This window comes from Mixophyes fleayi, chromosome 5 (genome assembly GCF_038048845.1).
Source record: "Mixophyes fleayi isolate aMixFle1 chromosome 5, aMixFle1.hap1, whole genome shotgun sequence".
NCBI lineage: Eukaryota > Metazoa > Chordata > Amphibia > Anura > Limnodynastidae > Mixophyes > Mixophyes fleayi.
In genome coordinates this window covers 274,870,391-274,891,849 of record NC_134406.1, presented here as the reverse complement: position 1 = coordinate 274,891,849, position 21,459 = coordinate 274,870,391, and the positions used below count along the sequence as shown (strand labels likewise).

At 40.5% G+C, this 21,459-nt stretch overlaps 1 long non-coding RNA gene across 1 annotated transcript; it reads right to left on the bottom strand.

The window, feature by feature from the left end:
• Positions 1-915: 915 nt before the first annotated feature.
• LOC142157915 (uncharacterized) lies at positions 916-14,362 on the bottom strand. The gene is made up of 3 exons (XR_012692693.1): positions 14,109-14,362; positions 2,077-3,020; positions 916-1,962 (listed from the first exon to the last, which is right to left on the bottom strand). It is a non-coding gene; the product is annotated as an uncharacterized LOC142157915 (long non-coding RNA).
• Positions 14,363-21,459: the final 7,097 nt, after the last annotated feature.

Genomic DNA, 21,459 nt, shown 5'->3' with positions numbered 1-21,459 from the left:
GGCTAACTGGGCTACAGCCCAGGGGCCTATGGCATCCAGGGGGCCCTTGAAAGTGCTCAGCAGCAGTACTGATCGGTCGGGGGTGGGGGCGCCCCCGGCGCGAACAGTGCTGCTGAGCACTTTCCCTGCGGTCCTTCCCCGGCGCGCTGTAGTCTCCTTACTGAGGAGATCTCGTGAGTCTCACTTTCACGAGATCTCCTCAGTAAAGAGCGTACACAGCGCGTCGGGGAAGGAGGTAAGTGCAGAGGGGGGGGGCGGGCAGCTCGGATCAAGGGGGGGCCCTCACGGGGGAATGGAGGCCCCCTTTGCCCAGGGGCCTCCATTCCCTTAATCCGGCACTGGCTGTGATGAATGAAACGTCGACTCTAATCAGAAGCAGGTTTGATTTTTTATTGCAGGTGTTTTAAATACAGGATGTTCTGTCTTTGTGATAATGAATAGAGGAAGAAAGTAATGTTCAGGTATTTTCTCCAATGTAAAGGTTACTATAGGACTGTGTAGCAGTGGTGTTCTTAGTATGTTACTATAAACAGCACCACTGACGCGTTTCCCCATATAATATGGATTCATCAGCGGTAGTTAGTGCAAGGGAAGACATAGTATTGATATCTGTATCAGATAATAAAGTTAATAGTGAGATTACTCCAACATCTAATCTGTAATAGACAGATCGATAAAATCCAACTATTATGTTATAAAACCATAATCCTCTCATTAATAAAAATAAACAGTAATTTTATCAAAAGAATACTAATATTATATATAATTCAATTTTAACAATTAAACTAAAGATACTTTGTCAGTTTGTATGAATTGAAACAAGTTATATATAAACATGAAAAATATATACACTGTATATATTCCAATGACTTAAACATATTAAATAACAGTTGTATATATTTCCAGAACCACACATACAGTTAAAACTAATTCATGATATTAATGTGGGTCTAAATGAGTTCATTAAAATGAAGCATTTCATTTAGACCTTCAGGAGTTAGTGTTACCAAAGTATATATCCAAAAGGACTCTCTCATATATACATTTTTTTAAACTATCACCCCCTTGTTTAGTTTTATTAATCTGATCAATTCCTATCAAGGAAAGGCCAGCAGGAATACTATCATGAGCTAGGATAAAATGTCTTGATATTGGGTGTACATGAGATTTTTAACTGTATTGGGTTAAAGAACTATATAGGTAATTAAGTATACACTTAATAGTAGATTGTAGAATGAATATAACTATCCTCATTTTGAAAATGTTTAACGTATGAGTTTCACTAAGTGGACACTAGAGAGCGCTAGAGGTGTGTATATATATATATATATATATATATATATATATATATATATACTTAAAAACTTAAGTCCATTTCTTTTGAAGGGTAACTGGTTTTATTCAGTTCTCTAAGAGGAAAAAGGATTCCAAGTCTAGAGAAATCTCCCAGAATGCCGAGTTGCGAGCCATACTCACAGGACCAGCCAGGATGAGACACTGAACGATTGAAGTACATGGAATTCAGAATAATTACCTTGTCATTGTTTTAAATCACTTGTTTCTCTGTACACTTATAAAACTTTCTGTTCATAAAAAATCTTTTAGATTGTATTCCGGATTGAAACCAAGATAACATATGTTACGTGCATTTGTCTATTTTTGTAACCTAAACCTTTTATATCTTTTTAATGTTCCTGGTTCTGTTGGTATGAACATTTAATCATTGCTTTAAAAATTGCAAAGAGATTCCAGAAATCGTATTCTAAGCGAACAAATAGAATGACCAACATATAATAGATGACATGGAAACTATAAGATGTAAACTACATATTTGGCATCACAGTTAATAAAACTCTTACATTTATAGCTTTCTTTCTTCAGTGATGACTTATAGTCAGCGCTCTTCATACGTTTGAAAGTCTTGCAGTTTGTTCTCCCACATCTGAAACATCCATTAAGGTCCTTTTTCAAGTCACTATAAGGTGTTTTTATCCTGAGTCACTGACTTATCTTTATAGCTTAGTGATTTTCTGTCAAAGAAACTGGAAACAAAATGATCTTGGAGGTTTTCTAGACCTCGGAAAGTGATCGTCGGACTCTCAGGTAAAATCGTTTTTAAAATAGGATCTAATTTTCAAAGTAGGAAAATATTTCTGTATCACCTTGTTAATATTCTGTGATTTACTATTAAATTTTGATATAAATTAAATAGAACTTAGAAATTATCCATACTTGTGTGTCCCTAATAATCTTTAATACCTGTTGTAATGAAGCTTCCAGTAAATCAACAAGATATCTCTTTTATTTAAAGGAATCTAGTAGATCTCTAGCTTGTATCTCAAAGACTTGCTGATTTGAACAATTTTGTCTTATTCTTTGTATCCCTTAGGGATATTTTTCAGCCAAGAGTGATGATGATGACTGCTGTTAAAGATTATATAATGATTATCATCCACCTGTTTCTTATTAATTGACATATGAATTTATGCCTTATACACTGTAAGTGTGATATTGAGGAAAATGAACTGATAGCATACTAGAGGTGTGAGTAATGGAGAGGTTATAAGCATTATTATTAAGGTGGGAATTAAATTGATCAACCGAAAGAGAATCCCCATCTCATACGAAAAACAAATCATCTATGTAGCATCGGTAGAGCACAAAGTTGGACTGAAATCACCCCCCCCCCACACAAAATGGCCCATATAGAGTTTTGCGAAACATGGAGTAAACCTCGTGCCCATTTTGTCAATGGGATTGCTGCTTTAATTACCAGTCCTGTGATAGGAGACAGAGTGGTTTCCATCATACGTTGAAATTGCTTTTAATATATTCACAGAATGTTATATTCAAACATTTGATAATTATTAACACAAACGAATTTTACAAAGCTTGCAGTCCACCAGGTCGATAGCTTGAATTTCAAAGTTTCTCTTATTGTTCAGTGGTTTGGCCTTATAATTATTATAATCTTCTCTCTCTGAATTGTTTCTTAATTCTTCTTCAGAATCCAATAAAACCTAAGGAAAGAATCAGAAATTAGACATTTTGTTTAATAATAACAACTGAACATCAGTCAAAGTGACACCAGGTAATGTAACAGTACTACTACTACACAGACAATACTAAGATACCGCAGTGATTGAGTAGCTTTGTTCAAAAGTGATCGTTTAGTAAAAACAATAAAGTATTTCACCATGTTGCCTCTATGGGCGCTGTAATGTACCATTTCTAGTTAGGTAAGCAGACTGACCGCTTCCTCCTGTTAGTGAATACAAATTTGCAGAGAGATAAGGTAGATGAGTGAACTTCTAAAAACTGTTCTGTGAAATAATCGCTGCATGACTTATGTGGCTGCAAAATTTTAACGTTTTGCTGGCAAGATTTGACCTTAAGTGTCCCCAATTCTACTGCAACTACACCACTCGGCAGAATGAGCTGATCATTGTCATCCCAGCTGATGCACTATATTCCACTGAATACAAATTTACAAATACAGGGGCTCATGTTAAGTTAAACCAAATTTTCGGGGGAACCTTGCTTTTCAAATGTATGATTTACACATCATTCACAAGCAAGGAAATGCAATGCGGACGGACTGTCTCAGCAGGAAGAGCCGGATCCCCTGGGTCACCCTTGGTAACCTCAAGACACTGCGGTACCAGGAGCCAAATCGAGAGGACACGGCCCGCTGGTGGCCCGCATGGACAAGAGGGGAGGGAGTGTGGCTGGGTCCGGAGGTCTGGCTATTTTTAAAGGTACTCCGGTGCCGGGAGGATTTATACCCTCCCGACAAGGATAAAATTACCGGTGCTAAGTACCACTCGTATAAATTAGTAAGGACAAATGTATTTATTACATTTAAAGAATAAATGTATTTTACATGTGCGCTGCAGCGCAGAGAGAGTAAAAATGTGTTTTTTAACTGAATGAATATAATATATTAAGTACTTAATTTGTGGGCACTGTGGAGCAGATAGTAGACCTGCGCACAGCGCTGAAAGGGTCAACTCTCAGCGCTAGGCTAGAAGTTACATCTTTGTGTGTAAAAAGTAATGTATATTAACCGTGGAGGTCCATTGGTGGCCAAGGGAGTCACCTCAGAGTGGCTGCCAGAGGGAACCCAGCGGGCGGAGTCCCATACAGGAGCTCAGAGAGCTTCAGTGCAGCCTGGGGGCTGCTGCACTGGGATCTGGCTGTCTTCTCCCTGGAGCCAAGTTTGGCCAAGGGGGAGAGCCAGATGGGTCCATGGAAGTGTTTTTAGGTGGGAGAGTTAAAGATAAATCTACCACCGTAGACTCACCTGCTCCAGGGGTGAAGAGGAGGTCTTTCCAATTTTTTATGACCTACAAAAATTCCTTAGGAAATTGTTCCTTAACAAAACTTTTAAACTGAAAGGAGACAAAGAGATAGGAACCACAAATATAAATACATTTAAAAAATTTCCACCTTCATCCCTAGTCATATGAGAAAAGAACATATAGAGACCTCTGGGAAACTCATGTTAGATGAGGTTGAATCCTGAGGTAATACAATCAATAAAGGAAATAACCTTACTAAACAAGAGAAACAAGCGCTGTCATCCTTGAAAACTAATGAAGATATTGTGATCAAACCCGCAGATAAAGGCAGTGCCATTGTGATCAAAATACATCACAGAGATTAACCGACAATTAATGGATGGAGAAAGTTACCAAAAGCTAAAAGGGGATTCTACCGGGAGAATCAGTAAAGACCTGAAGATTTTGGTTGAACAATATCGGATAAAGGGAGTGATTGGAGAGGATATAGAGGACTTTTTAATTCCCCCTAATCCATCTATACCATCTATATATGTTCTCCCAAAAATTCATAATAGCATAACCTCCCCGCCCGGTAGACCGATCGTGGCAGGTGTGAATTCTATAACATCCAAGCTATCAATGTATATTGACCATATGCTACAGCCATACATGACCACCACCAGATCATATCTGAAGGATACTTGAGATATTCTCAATAGACTTAAGAATATTGAATGGCAAGATAAATGGTTCCTCATAACAGCGGATGTATCTTTGTTATATACCATCAGTAGACATGATCAAGGATTGGCGGCGACACGGAAATTGGAAGAGATTGAGGTAGAAGAAGTAGTATGCAACTTCATTTGCGAAAGTATTCAATTTATTCTGTTTAATAGCTACTTCCACTTTGAAAATCATTTTTATTTACAAAAGATAGGAACTGCCATGGGCACCAGGTTTGCCCCTTGCTACGCCAACCTCTTTATGAGCATGTGGGAAGATCTCTAAATTTGGGGTGGCGAAAGGTGGGGGGCAGACCTGGTGTCATGGTCTAGATATATTGACAACATCTTTTTTATCTGGAGGGGGGATAGAACCTCCCTTTTGCAACTATTTGAATCAGAATCCTTTCAATATCCAATTGACCTATGATATTAGCCAGAATTCAGTTACCTTTTTGGATTTAACCATTTATGTAAAAGGTAATGAGATCCATACCAAAACCTTTACCAAACCTACCGATAGCAATTCATATACTAATGCATCTAGCCATCACCATAGAAATTGGCTTAACAATGTTCCGGTAGGTCAGTTCATGTGGATTAAAAGGAACTACACTGAAGATCAAATCTGTAAAGATCAGATTACCACAATGAAAATGCAGTTTATACATAAAGGTTATTCGAATCAACTAATTGAAAGTGCCCATATGAAAGTTAAAAATATGGATAGGATATCGTTACTGGAACCAAAGAAAAAAGTGGATGATGTAAAAAGAGATGTAGTTTTTGTTGCACAGTACAATAGAAAATATAGATATTATGAGAATGTAGTGAGAAAGTATTGGAAGATACTCACCAGTGACCCAACTTTGACAGATCAATTACCTAGGGTGCCTAAATTTGTGTGTAGAAAGGCCCCTAATATTAAAGATCATATTGTGCAGAGTATACTACCTAGGAAGACCAATCAACAACAAATTAAAACTTTTGGCTTCCATAGATGTGGTATGTGCTTACCATGTAGAACTATTCAGAACAGTCAGTCAAAAATCACGGAATGTAAAGTTACAGCAAATGGCCTGACCTTTAAAATTAAGGATTTTATTACCTGCAATTCTAAAAATGTGATATATCTGATTCAATGTAAGTGTGGAAAGCAATATATAGGAAAAACTAGCCGACCCCTCAAAGTCCGCTTGGCGGAACATTTGAGAAATATAAAAAAAGGGAATATAAATCACTCCTTGTCTGCTCACTGCAAATATCTACATGGCTGTAATCGCAATTCAATTTAATTTTTTTGCAGTTTTAGAATGGTAGCCAATAACTGGAGATGCAATGATCAAGATATTAGATTAGCAAAGGCCGAAATGGAAAATATTTACAGATTTAAAACATTAGCTCCAAAAGGTCTAAATGCAGAATTCGAGTTAAAGTGGTTTTTGGAATAACTAATTATCCCCCATTCACATACTCTCTAGTAAGTAGATCATTTCATCATATATGAGTTTCATTGTCATTATATCATCATCATCAACATTTATTTATATAGTGCCAGCAAATTCCGTAGCGCTTTACAATTGGGAACAAACATTAATAAGACAATACTGGGTAATACATACAGACAGAGAGGTAAGAGAACCCTGCTCACAGCTTACAATCTAAAGGACAATGGGAGTTAGAAACACAAGGGCATGTGCTACATCATATTGCACAATGGACCAGCCAGACTGCAAAGGTAAAAGTACTGAGTGGGCTATGTGTGTTGCAATGTTGGTCAGAAGGTTGTTGTCTTGCGTTAGCAGTGTAGAGGATGGTAATAGGGTAATCTAGGAAAATTAAGATGATGGTTGAGGAATATCATAACCTTGTCTGAAGAGGTGGGTTTTCAGCGAACGCTTGAAGGTTTGAAGACTAGAGGAAAGTCTTACTGTGCGTGGGAGGGAATTCCACAAAGTAGGTGCAGCCCGGAAAAAATCCTGTAACCGAGAATGGGAGGATGTGATGAGAGTGGACTTGTACTTGCAGTACATGTGAAACTTCTTTCCAGGCTCTATCGTAGCAAGCTCAATGTTTTTTGCGTTCAGCTTCTCTTCCATGACCTGCTTTAGGATTGTGAGTGACGTAGATCTTATGCAGAACGGAGGTGTCGAGTAGGGAAATATTTAGAGACAAGTGAGGAAATGTATGTCGGTGCAATTTTGTTGATGGCCTTGTATGTTAGTAGAAGAATTTTATATTGGATTCGTTGAAATACAGGCAGCCAATGTAGAGACTGACAGAGTGGCTCAGCAGAGGAATAACGGTTTGTAAGGAAAATCAGTCTAGCCGCTGCGTGCAAAATAGATTGTAGGGGTTCAAGTCTGACTTTGGGAAGACCAGTAAGGAGGGAATTGCAATAGTCGATGCGGGAGATGATGAGTGCATGAATTAATGTTTTTGCGGTGTCTTGTGTCAGATATGTGCGTATTCTGGAAATGTTCTTTAGGTGTATGTAACATGATTTACATATAGAGTTGATGTGGGGAATAAACGACAGTTGTGAATCAAGGATTACACCTAGGCAATGAACTTGCGGGGTGGGATTTATAGTCATGTTATGGACAGAAATAGAAATGTCAGGCAGGAAGTTTCTGTTTTTGGGTGGGAATATTATTAATTCAGTTTTTGAAAGATTGAGTTTGAGTTGGCGAGAAGACATCCAAGATGAAATGGCAGAAAGACAGTCAGTAACGCGAGACAACACGGATGGTGAAAGATCAGGAGAGGATAGATAAATTTGTGTATCATCCGCATAGAGATGATACTGAAATTCAAAGGAGCTTATTAGTTTTCCAAGAGAAGTGGTGTAAATAGAGAATAGCAGAGGACCTAGGACTGAGCCTTGTGGAACTCCAAATGATAAAGGAAGCGGAGCAGAGGTGGATCCAGAGAAATTAACACTGAAAGAGCGATTAGATAGGTAGGATGAGAACCAGGATAGGACAGTGCCTTCAAGACCTAGGGATTGTAGCGTTTGTATGAGGAGAGAGTAGTCAACAGTGTCAAATGCAGCAGAGAGATCCAGGAGAATTAGAAGAGAGTATTGGTTATTATGTTTTGCTGTGATCAAATCATTGACAACTTTGGTCAGCGCAGTCTCTGTGGAGTGTTGAGAGCGAAAGCCTGACTGAAGAGGATCCAATAGGTTGTTTGCTGTAAGAAAGTGTGTGAGGCGTGTGTAGGCAATTCTCTCGAGAAGCTTGGAGGGGCATGGGAGCTGGGAGATAGGATGGTAATTTTCGAGAGAGTTAGGGTCAGAATCTCTGTTTTTTTAAAATGGGAGTAATTACTGCATGCTTAAATATATATGGAAAAATACCAGTAGAAAGAGATAGATTACAGATTTTAGTTAGAGGGGGAATGAGCACAGGAGACACGGACCTACCAATTTGTGAGGGAATGGGATCAAGAGGACAGGAGGTAGAGTAGGAAGATGAGAAGAGAGTATAAACTTCCTCTTCATTTGTGGGATTAAATGAAGAGAGAGTGTCAGAGGGTGCTACAAAGGAATTGAGCAGATTGCTTGTCAAGGGAGATACCATTTCAAGCCTGATCTTATCAATTTTGTCCTTGAAATAGGAAGCAAGATCCTGTGCACTGATGTTAGCTGGAGGATTTGGGGCAGGAGGATTCAGAAGAGAGTTAAATGTGTTAAAGAGCCGTTTGGGGTTAGAAGCCTGAGCATAGATGAGAGATCGGTAGTATGCTTGTTTAGCAGTGTCCAGAGAATTTCTGTAGGAGTGGTAGATATCAGTATATGTGATGAAATCATTAGAGGCACAAGATTTACGCCAGTGACGTTCTGCTTTACGAGAAAGTTTTTGTAGAGTTCGTGTAACTGTAGTGTGCCACGGTTGGCATCGAATTCTATGCGAAGTATGTAGTGTCGCTGGAGCCACTTGATCCAGGGCAGTTGCTAGGGTTTGATGAAAATGGGGTACTGCCCGATCAGGGGAGGAGAATGTAGAAATTGGGGAGAGAAGGTGTTGGAGAGAGGTGGAAAACTGTTGAAAATCAATAGCGTTGATATTCCTGCGGGTACGAGGAGGCTTGGAAGAGTTTAAAACTAGGGAGGGTAAAGAACTGGGGGTGAGCGCGTAGCTAATAAGGTGATGATCCAAGAGGGGGAAAGGAGTGTTAAGGAAATTAGAAACTGAGCATAGTCTAGAGAAAACAAGATCAAGACAGTGGCCATCCTGATGAGTAGCAGATTCAATCCACTGGGAGAGGTCAAGTGAGGAGGTTAGAGAGAGTAGTTTGGAAGCAGCATTGGAACGTGGATTAGAAATAGGGATGTTGAAATCACCCATGATGATGGTGGGGATATTAGTAGATAAGAAGTGAGGGAGCCATGCAGAGAAGTGTTCAAGAAATTGTTGGTGTGGACCAGGGGGGCGATAGATGACAGCAACACGCATAGAGAATGGGTTAAAAATCCTAACAGCATGTACTTCAAAAGATGTGAATGTGAGTGATATTCATTTTGAAGGATTATGTTGTCATTTGTCCTCATCGTTTTATTATATGGTTCCAATAGAATTGATATGTGGTACAACGGCAAGCATTTTGTTGGATCAAAAAGTCTAGTTCAACTTTATATCTCGCTAGTGTGCCCCCCCTTTCTATATAAGATTGGATTTGTGCATATTGGTTCGTAGTGTAAATACAAGGAAAAAATGTTTTCGATCTATATTGTGTAAGACAAAAGAAAAGGCATAATTATGAGTCTATTCGATTTCGATCATATGTTATCATTCTGTGAAATAAAGTCCCATATTTGTGGTAGTGGTTATTTAGCCTATCAATATATACGCGAGGATACGTGTAACAGTAAAATGTTACTCCTGATAGGTATGCGCATCCTTTGATGGGGAAGTCCAAATGTGATTAAACGAGATTTATTATATCCCGATATACTTTTTCATATATATGTTTGACTTTGAAATCATTCCCTTTTGATCTACCGTTGTACTTATATATGCATACATCGCTTCGGGATGAAACGGGTTGATAGTGATCCGGGGCCTGATTCATTAAGGATCTTAAATGAAGAGGATCCTTATTTCAGTCTCCTGGACAAAACCATGTTACAATGGAAGAGGGTGCAAATGAGTGTTCTGTTTTGCACATAAGTTAAATACTGACTGTTTTTTCACGTAACACACACATATCAACTTTAAATTTCAGTGTACAAATAAGCTATCAAGTATTTGTGTGCTACATGAAAAAACAGTCAGTATTTAACTTATTCAGTGTATGTCCTAAATAAGGGGCACATTTTAATCCTTACTCTGGGTGTCGCTTAGGGTTAAACTAATAGGTAGCAAATGTATCAAACCTTCTAGAAAGGAAAAGGGGAGGTGTTGTCTTTGTTTTTATAATTCTACCTTTTAAAACGGAATTGCTTCTTGTTTTCTGTGCAAGTAGAGACTTGTCACCCGAATGATCTTACTGTGACCATCGCTCATTCTACAGCTAAAAATAGATTTGTTGCATCCATTACACAGGTAAAATCACTGTAATATCTTTTGACAATGAAACCACCCAGACAGGTGTGTTCATGAGCAATACAGGCCCATCTTCAGGGCCAGATTGTAGAAATATTTAAATAAGACAACTTGGACTTGAAATTATATTACCATATATATAATTCCCTGTGTAGAAATATTACTGGCCAAGCCAATTGATCTATGCAACTATGCAGTCCTGGCCAGTCAAGGTAACTTAACTTATTTAAAAACACACACATACAGTATATTTATATATAACAACATTAGAAGCACTGACAAGTAAAGTGAATAATATTGATTATCTCATTACAATGGAACCTGTCAGGGGTGGGATATATTAGGCAGTAAATGAACATTCAGTTCTTGAAGTTGATGTGTTGGAAGCAGGAAAAATGGGCAACTGTAAGGATGTGACCAACTTTGGCAATGGCCAAATTGTGATGGCTAGATGTCTGAGTCAGAGCATCTATAGGTGACTTAAAGGCAGGTAAGTAATGTAACAAAGTAATGAGGAAGGTAAGTCAGATGCTTGGTTGTATAGAGAGAGGAATCAGTAGCAGAAATAAAGAAGTAATAATACCACTGTATAGGTCATTGCTACGGCCTCATCTAGAATACTGTGTTCAGTTCTGGAGGCCGTATCTCCAGAAGGATATTAATACATTACAGACTGTACAAAGAAGGGCAACTAAAATGGTGCATGGCCTACAGCACAAAGCTTACCCGGAAAGACTAAAAGATCTTAATATGTATAGTTTGGAACAGAGAAGGGAAAGGGGGGACATGATAGAAACTTTCAAATACATCAAGGGTTTGAATAAGGTACATGAGGGAAACATTCTTCAAAGGAATGAAAGTACTAGAACACGAGGACATGTACTGACACTGGAGGGAAGAGAAGTATTAGAACACGAGGACATGTACTGACACTGGGGGGAAGAGAAGTATTAGGACACGAGGACATGTACTGACACTGGAGGGAAGAGAAGTATTAGAACACGAGGACATGTACTGACACTGGGGGGAAGAGAAGTATTAGAACACGAGGACATGTACTGACACTGGGGGCAAGAGAAGTATTAGAACACGAGGACATGTACTGACACTGGGGGGAAGAGAAGTATTAGGACACGAGGACATGTACTGACACTGGGGGGAAGAGAAGTATTAGAACACGAGGACATGCACTGACACTGGGGGGAAGAGAAGTATTAGAACACGAGGACATGTACTGACACTGGGGGGAAGAGAAGTATTAGAACACGAGGACATGTACTGACACTGGGGGGAAGAGAAGTATTAGGACACGAGGACATGTACTGACACTGGGGGGAAGAGAAGTATTAGGACACGAGGACATGTACTGACACTGGGGGGAAGAGAAGTATTAGGACACGAGGACATGTACTGACACTGGGGGGAAGAGAAGTATTAGAACACGAGGACATGCACTGACACTGGGGGGAAGAGAAGTATTAGAACACGAGGACATGCACTGACACTGGAGGGAAGTAGGTTCAGAGGAAGTTTGAGGAAAAACTACTTCACAGAAAGGGTAGTGGATAAGTAGAATAACCTCCCATCAGATGTGGTAGAGGCTAATACAGTCAGACTGCCCATGCTGATCCCTGTTTACCATTGAAAGCTCATACAATGGGCACATGAGTGCCAGACCTTGACTATGGAGCAATGGAAGAAGGTGGCCTGGTCTGATGAATCACGTTTCTTTTACATCATGTGGACAGCCGGCTACATGTGAGTCGAAATTTCACCTTGGGTCCTGGCATTCATGTGGATGTTACTTTGACACGTACCATCTACATAAACATTGGTTCAGGTTAAGTACACCCCTTCATGGCAATGGTATTCCCTAATGGCAGTGGCCTCTTTCAGCTGGATAATGCACCCTGCCACACTGCAAAAATTGTTCAGGAATGGTTTGAGGAACATGACAAAGAGTTCAAGGTGTTGACTTGGCCTCCAAAATTCCCCAGATCTCAATCGAACATCTGTGGGATGTGCTGGAAAAACAAGTCTGAGCCGTGGGTGTCTGCTGCTGACGTCTTGGTGCCAGATACCACAGGACACCTTCACAGGTCTTGTGGAGTCAACGGGTCAGAGCTGTTTTGGTGGCACCAGGGGACCTACACAATATTAGGCAGGTGGTTTTAATGTTGTGGCTAATCAGTATATATTGTCCAATCTATAAGCTGATCTGGAATCTTTGTTATTCATTTCCCTGCTGCCGTACGGTAGAAAACGCAGTTTCCAATTTTTTAAATAATGTTTTTTTATTTTTCTGTACATAGGGATTGTATTATTACAGGTGAGGAGCTGCCACCGGCAAATGTGCTTTACCCAACCATAAAAGTAGATTTTCTTTAACTTTGAAGAACACTAGATCCAACCTCACGCTATGGTCCAGGGTTGGTAATTTAGCTGTTTTGAAAAAGAAAAGAAAACGACATCTATGGTGCCAAAGAAAAAAATATATCAGGTTCTAGTGGACAAGTGATCAAATTATTGATATCTGTATGAACAGCAATATATCATCATCATCATCTATTTATTTATATATATAGCGCCACTAATTCCACAGTGCTGTACAGAGAACTCACTCACATCAGTCACTGCCCCATTAGAGCTTACAATCTACATCCCCTAACACACACACAGACTAAGAGAGATACTAAGGGCAATTTAATAGCAGCCAATTAACCTACCAGTATGTTTTACGAGTGTGGGAGGAAACCGAAGCACATGGAGGAAACCCGCGCAAACATGGGGAGAGCAAACAAACTCCACACAGATAAGGCATGGGTTGGGAATCAAACTCATGACCCCAGTGCTGTGAGACAGAAGTGTTAACCACTGAGCCACCGTTCTGCCCACGTATATAGTATTATATGAGGTGGGGGCAGCACGGTGAACTGTCAGTTACGGTAAGAGCTATGAAATATTGATTCTAATATTTTAAATACATATCTGTTGTCAGCGCTCTTAAATATTTATTATTTGTCTCTGTGGGGACAGTAGTATTAGGTAATATATTAAGTGGTTAAAAGTAAAGCATTTTAGGGTTTCAGTAATACTGGATCCCTCCCGGGTGAAGGCGGTATGGGCAGGGCACTGTGTCCATTGGCCAGTGTTAGGCTGCCGGTTAACAGAAAAAGTCTTCGTGGAGGAGGGAGCAGTCCTGACACGGTAAATTGCAGCTGACTTGGATCATGTATCACTGTGATATGCAGTGATACATAATGATTGGTATCGCTGTTATATAACAAATAGACCCCATAGTTACATAATTCCGTTAAATGTCACGTACTTTATAATCATTGATATGACACCAATTTTGGTCTGTGTTTTACACTGGTGTTATGAAGACAGAACACATGATATATAATCTACCCAGTGAGACACACACAAAGATAATATACTATAGATCTGTAACCATTTATTAGCTGGAACAATATGTCCTGGATCTAAGTCCTGAACTAGACACCATTTATATGTAGGTTAATAAGTTAGAATTTCCTGCATAAACTCACCTTAGGTCTCACATTCCGACATCTACAACCACTGCAGGATCCTCTCTGGCAACACAGGGGACTTTCATTTTTAACCAGCTCCGGTTCAGACGGCACCGTCACGAGAGCGCTCACTGCACCAATCAGCAGAAGAGCAACCAGACGCTGCATTGTTTATGGCAGCTCCAGAGACTGCTGGAGTCCTGTCACAATCTCAGCACATGACTCTTATATGGTGCTGCTACCTCCATACACGCCCAATGGAATGATTCATTATAGAAATTGTTATATAATTATACATCAGACAGGTACTTCCAGCAGATCAACAACAAGAGAAATATGCAAATACATCTGTGTGATCCTCTGTGTCTGTCGTCTGAGATCATCTTTCCAAAAAAAGCTGAAACAAGAAGTATTTTAGAGCAAAAAAATCCAACGTCAATTGTAAAGGTCTGACCAGAGCCATCTTAACAATATAGATGTATAGAGATACAGATATAGATATATAGAAATAGAGATAGATAGATGTACTTGCTCAGTGACCCTTGAAGTTTTTTTTTGCAGGTTTTTTTCTTTTGCAGGATTATTTATTCTCATTAAGAACCGTGCCTATGGGGGCCCCTTGCCCGTGGGCCCCCTGGGCAGCTGCCTATCGTGCCCAATGGAAAAGATGGCCCTGGGTCTGACCCTAAAAGTACAGTAAGGGGCTTTTATGTGATATTTTTATTCTTTAGACCATACACATTCCCATCTTGTATCAATAGTCCACATATGGTTGTTCAAAAGGTTTATCCTGTGGTACCAATATAAATGTATAAGCAAATAGGTGCATTTGTGCAATTTAACATCTTCTGAAGTGATGGATATTACTATTTAAAAAAGCCACCCTGGTGGGCATCACTTCATCCCTCAAACAGACAGACGGGAATAATTTATTGCATGTAAATAGCTTCCATCCATGTCTATTGATTAATTGACTTTCATATTCCCAATTCTTGGGAGTCATACAGATCAAATGATGAAGATAGATGGGTGCACACGGTAACTCATGGAGGTGAAGGAAATTTATTTAAACAGAGGTTGTAAGAAGAGAGCATTGGAGCATATATAGAGGAAAGAAAAACACAAATCTAAAGATCAAAGATTAACATCAGTTTTTAAATACATTTCTGTTAATCCATTTATTAATAGTTGTAGAGGGAGCTTTGGCCTCTTCTCAGACACTAGACTACCTAAACCTTTACCAAAAAAACATTGTGCAGCCTACAAGAGAGGAAAGCATGGTAGTGATGACAGATCCAGTTGCCTCATGTTTGAGAAACACCAACTGGTTATAACAAGACAGGAACACTAAATTAGGATGTTTTAGGTGTACGGACTGCACAACATGTAGTGATTTAATACAAGACGCACCAACATCCATATAATTTACGTAGATAAAAGTGGTTTGAGTTGCACCAGCCACAACATAATTTATCTTTTAACAGTGCGTTTATATTATATTGTCATGTCCTCCATTTGTTTAGCAAATAAGGAAGGAAATCTTAAATCTTCAAGTTCGCTTCAGTACAGAGAGAAAACTATTGTTGTTTTTTTACATTTTCTTCTATGGTGAAACACTTAAAATGGTATCTACACTGCAGAAGAGATTTCTTAAATTTTCTAAAACAATTATCAAACTGAATGTGTGGTGATGACTATAGGTGTAGGATTATACTGCTCTACTAGAGCAGACACTGCGGTATACGTTTATAGAAAAGAAAGATATCCGCACTAGGTGAATCTCATACCAAGGTCTATTGATAAGCTCTCAATATTGTAGCTCATCAATCAGGATGTTTGTAATATAACAAAAAGCATCCTGAGCGGTGCACCCATACACCAGAAATGTAATAAGTACCAAAAAGGAAAGAGAAAAGCAGGTGACTGAGGGGCACTCAGAACAATGGATGAGTATAAATATTAAAATAAAATACAATTTTATTGATATGCCTTAAAAATGTTGATATTGATTCATCCTATACTCAAAAGCTGGCGAAATGTTAAAAACCAAAAACAAAAACAAAAATGAATAAAATTGCAGATCCACTGCAAACTTAGCTCGGTGGTCCTATATTATATAATAAACTCTAAATAGAGAATCTCGCTAATGTAGGTTTAGTATATTAACAAATTGGTTTAGAAGAAATTTATATATAAATTTCCCTTTCAAAGGTTCCCTAATTGCAGATGTATCTCCTTGGTGTCTCAGGCAATATATTATCAGAATAGTTCAGAAAAACCCTCCTAGTGGTAGCTGGAATAATAGCTGTCTGATATATAGTAATATGAGAACTCAATGGTTGATATGTCTCAGAGAGATTGTAGCAAAGGAGCAGTATATATAGACATAGAATTTTTTTAATATTTATACTCATCCATTGTTCTGAGTGCCCCTCAGTCACCTGCTTTTCTCTTTTCTTTTTGGTACTTACTGCGGTACACGTACAATACCTATGTGCAGTATAAAATCTCAAAAGAACGCAAAGAAAAAAATATTAAACCATTAATGTTACCTGTCAGCAATACAGTCATTTATTATAAATGGAATTTGTTTTTTTTTATTTATCTTTTCATCTTGTTAGAATGTACTTAATGTCTACTGTACATAAAATACATTTTTACAGTCCCTCCTGATTGCAAACACGTTTTCGCTGCATACTCAGCCATCAGCACTAGTATTCAGAACTTAAACTAGTCCCCCACTTGGAGCAAGATATACAGCAGAAAACCAGAGTACCTCTGTCTGCGCCTGAGGTTGACTTGGAAGTGGCTGCAAGGGAACGCCCTTACTGTATATTGCCTACATAAATCCACCCATTCCCCTCCTCGTTCACTCCCCTAAATCGTAGGCTATAGTAAGTGTGGTTTGTGCTCAAAGCTAACTTGGACGTGGCTGCGTTCTGTTGCACATCGCTCGGTTCTGAGTGTGCACAGAGTCATTTTTGCGAACGATACACACAAAACCGGCAGATATGTTCCTTAATGACTCAATTGCAGAGTGTTCAACCGTGCTATTGTATCTAGGGAAGAGTGATAACTGGATCACCAGGGATGTAAGAGATTCCTATTCAAAGGCACCTGTGTAAAGTACTATCATCATCATCATCATCATCACCATTTATTTATATAGTGCCACTGATTCCGCAGCGCTGTACAGAGAACTCTTTCACATCAGTCCCTGCTCCATTGGAGCTTACAATCTAAATCTCTAACACAGACACACAGATAGAGAGATACTAAGGGCAATTTAACAGCAGCCAATTAACCTACCAGTATGTTTTTGGAGTGTGGGAGGAAACCGGAGCACCTGGAGGAAACCCACGCAAACACAGGGAGAACATACAAACTCCACACAGATAAGGCCATGGTCGGGAATTGAACTCATGACCCCAGCGCTGTGAGGCAGAAGTACTAACCATTGAGCCACCGTGCTGCCCCAAGTACTATGATGTCTAACTCATGGTTTATCTGCCTACATTAGGCACATGCATATGCTGTGATAGATCACTGGCCACCAGCACGCACCAGCAAGAGAGCTATAAGTATTAGCGTGCATTTACATGTATAAAGTGTTTGGGTGTGGTACAAGGTGATGTGAACTGTGTAAAATACTGTGATATCATTGCATAACCTTAGTAAAGAGTTAAACTGCTACTGGAAGTACTGCTGCAGGTAAAGAGAATCACATTTATGCCATGTTCTTGTTATTTGTAGTGAAATGTAATATAACCATGGGCAGAATCTAGTGTTAATCTGTAATAATATAAAATGCAAAATACTAAAATGGGCGCTAGAGGGTCAAGATATGTTTACTAAAAAGGAAAATAGGATGATATATATTAGGGACAAAAAATGACTGCCCTCTAAATGGAGCTCTGCAATGAGTGTGGAGTGCTTAGGCTTCAGGTGAAATACCTGTTGTGGTATCAAACCAGCTGGAGTAAGTCGAGTGCCAGAGGTACCTGATCTATAAGCACTAAGTGAGAGGTAAAGGTTGTAGTGTAAGGGAAATTATCTGCGTTACTATGCAACTTGTTAGATTTCTAATATTCAAGTAATCATTATCTTTATTATTATATGTTGAATTGTTTATGCCCTGTCATTATTTCATGTCAAAATTATATATCCTCATCTAATTGGTTTTGGGTTTGGATCTGGATTAACTTCGTGTTTTGGTTTTGGTTTTAGTTTCGGCAAAACCACCCTTGCGTGTTTTGGGTTTGGTTTTGCATCCCGATTTGTTTTCTAAAATCCCTATTTTTTTTGCTAAAATCACATAATTTGGCTCTTTTTAATCCCTACATTATTATTAACCTCAATAACATTATTTTTCCAATCATTTCCAGTAAATTTTTGTGAAATGTGACAAGAACACTGCTACCCCTCCTGTTTCTGTGTGAGCAATGGCACTGACCAATGGCACTGAGCAATGTCACTGGAGACTGGAGAGTGACAAGAACACTGCTACCTCTCCTGTTTCTGTGTGAGCAATGGCACTGACAAATGGCACTGAGCAATGTCACTGGAGACTGGAGAGTGACAAGAACACTTTTACCCCTGGTTCTGCGTGAGCAATGTAGCTGGATCTTCTGGGGAGGGAGGTGCTTATGGAATCCAAAACCCGTGAGATCCGACAACGCAACAGTGACCTTTTGCCTCCATTCAGATCCGAGGACGCGCGAAAGTACCAAGCCGGCTCGCGAGCCTACTCAGATCCCCTAAGTTCGGGTGGTCTCAGTTTTCAGAAAACCGAGCCTGAGCATCTCTACTAATAAGTGCGCCGGGGGGCTCCTGCACCTTTCTTGTGTCCCTCTAAAGTATTTTTGTGTTTGTGGTCATAGTTATAGAGGGGGTTAGGGATCCCCCCCCAAGTCTCCCCCTGGTGTCTGTGGTCCTGGACACTCCACAAAAGAGAAGCCACATTTCAAGATTTGGGTGTAGGAGCTGTTCTGAATAAGAGAGGTGAGAAGAAACCCTACAACCAGACCATTTACATGCTCCAACTCCTAGAGGAGCCTGGGAAAGGTGTGTTACCTAAAGTTTCAAAGAAATGAGGAACAAGAAGAGGAAATTGTATCAGAGGGTTTTTTGTGGCTGTAACGTTTTTCATTTTGTTTTTCCCAATATAAAATATTAATATGGATGTTTATAAGAAAGAGTATCTGGAACAAATATCTGGCATGATTCTATGTATTGTGTCTGTAAATATCTCTTATACCTCCGTCCGTCATGTACAGGTGCACAGTATGGTGTTGTGGTGTACAGTGTGGGGTTGTGGTGTACAGTGTGGGGTTGTGGTGTACAGTGTGGGGTTGTGGTGTACAGTATGGTGTTGTGGTGTACAGTGTGGGGTTGTGGTGTACAGTGTGGGGTTGTGGTGTACAGTGTGGGGTTGTGGTGCACAGTATGGTGTTGTGGTGTACAGTGTGGGGTTGTGGTGTACAGTATGGGGTTGTGGTGTACAGTGTGGGGTTGTGGTGTACAGTGTGGGGTTGTGGTGTACAGTATGGTGTTGTGGTATACAGTGTGGTGTTGTGGTGTACAGTGTGGGGTTGTGGTGTACAGTGTGGGGTTGTGGTGTACAGTATGGGGTTGTGGTGTACAGTGTGGGGTTGTGGTGTACAGTGTGGGGTTGTGGTGTACAGTATGGTGTTGTGGTGTACAGTGTGGGGTTGTGGTGTACAGTGTGGGGTTGTGGTGTACAGTGTGGGGTTGTGGTGCACAGTATGGTGTTGTGGTGTACAGTGTGGGGTTGTGGTGTACAGTATGGTGTTGTGGTGTACAGTGTGGGGTTGTGGTGTACAGTATGGGGTTGTGGTGTACAGTGTGGGGTTGTGGTGTACAGTGTGGGGTTGTGGTGTACAGTATGGTGTTGTGGTGTACAGTGTGGGGTTGTGGTGTACAGTATGGGGTTGTGGTGTACAGTGTGGGGTTGTGGTGTACAGTATGGTGTTGTGGTGTACAGTATGGTGTTGTGGTGTACAGTGTGGGGTTGTGGTGTACAGTGTGGGGTTGTGGTGTACAGTATGGTGTTGTGGTGTACAGTATGGTGTTGTGGTGTACAGTGGGGGGTTGTGGTGTACAGTGTGGGGTTGTGGTGTACAGTATGGGGTTGTGGTGTACAGTATGGGGTTGTGGTGTACAGTGTGGGGTTGTGGTGTACAGTATGGTGTTGTGGTGTACAGTATGGTGTTGTGGTGTACAGTGTGGGGTTGTGGTGTACAGTGTGGGGTTGTGGTGTACAGTATGGGGTTGTGGTGTACAGTATGGTGTTGTGGTGTACAGTGTGGGGTTGTGGTGTACAGTGTGGGGTTGTGGTGTACAGTATGGGGTTGTGGTGTACAGTATGGTGTTGTGGTGTACAGTGTGGGGTTGTGGTGTACAGTGTGGGGTTGTGGTGTACAGTATGGGGTTGTGGTGTACAGTGTGGGGTTGTGGTGTACAGTATGGTGTTGTGGTGTACAGTATGGGGTTGTGGTGTACAGTGTGGGGTTGTGGTGTACAGTATGGTGTTGTGGTGTACAGTGTGGGGTTGTGGTGTACAGTGTGGGGTTGTGGTGTACAGTATGGGGTTGTGGTGTACAGTATGGGGTTGTGGTGTACAGTGTGGGGTTGTGGTGTACAGTATGGTGTTGTGGTGTACAGTGTGGGGTTGTGGTGTACAGTGTGGGGTTGTGGTGTACAGTATGGGGTTGTGGTGTACAGTGTGGGGTTGTGGTGTACAGTATGGTGTTGTGGTGTACAGTATGGTGTTGTGGTGTACAGTGTGGGGTTGTGGTGTACAGTGTGGGGTTGTGGTGTACAGTATGGTGTTGTGGTGTACAGTGTGGGGTTGTGGTGTACAGTATGGGGTTGTGGTGTACAGTGTGGGGTTGTGGTGCACAGTATGGTGTTGTGGTGTACAGTGTGGGGTTGTGGTGTACAGTGTGGGGTTGTGGTGTACAGTGTGGGGTTGTGGTGTACAGTGTGGGGTTGTGGTGTACAGTGTGGGGTTGTGGTGTACAGTATGGTGTTGTGGTGTACAGTATGGGGTTGTGGTGTACAGTGTGGGGTTGTGGTGTACAGTGTGGGGTTGTGGTGTACAGTGTGGGGTTGTGGTGTACAGTGTGGGGTTGTGGTGTACAGTATGGTGTTGTGGTATACAGTGTGGTGTTGTGGTGTACAGTGTGGGGTTGTGGTGTACAGTGTGGGGTTGTGGTGTACAGTGTGGGGTTGTGGTGTACAGTATGGTGTTGTGGTGTACAGTGTGGGGTTGTGGTGTACAGTGTGGGGTTGTGGTGTACAGTGTGGGGTTGTGGTGCACAGTATGGTGTTGTGGTGTACAGTGTGG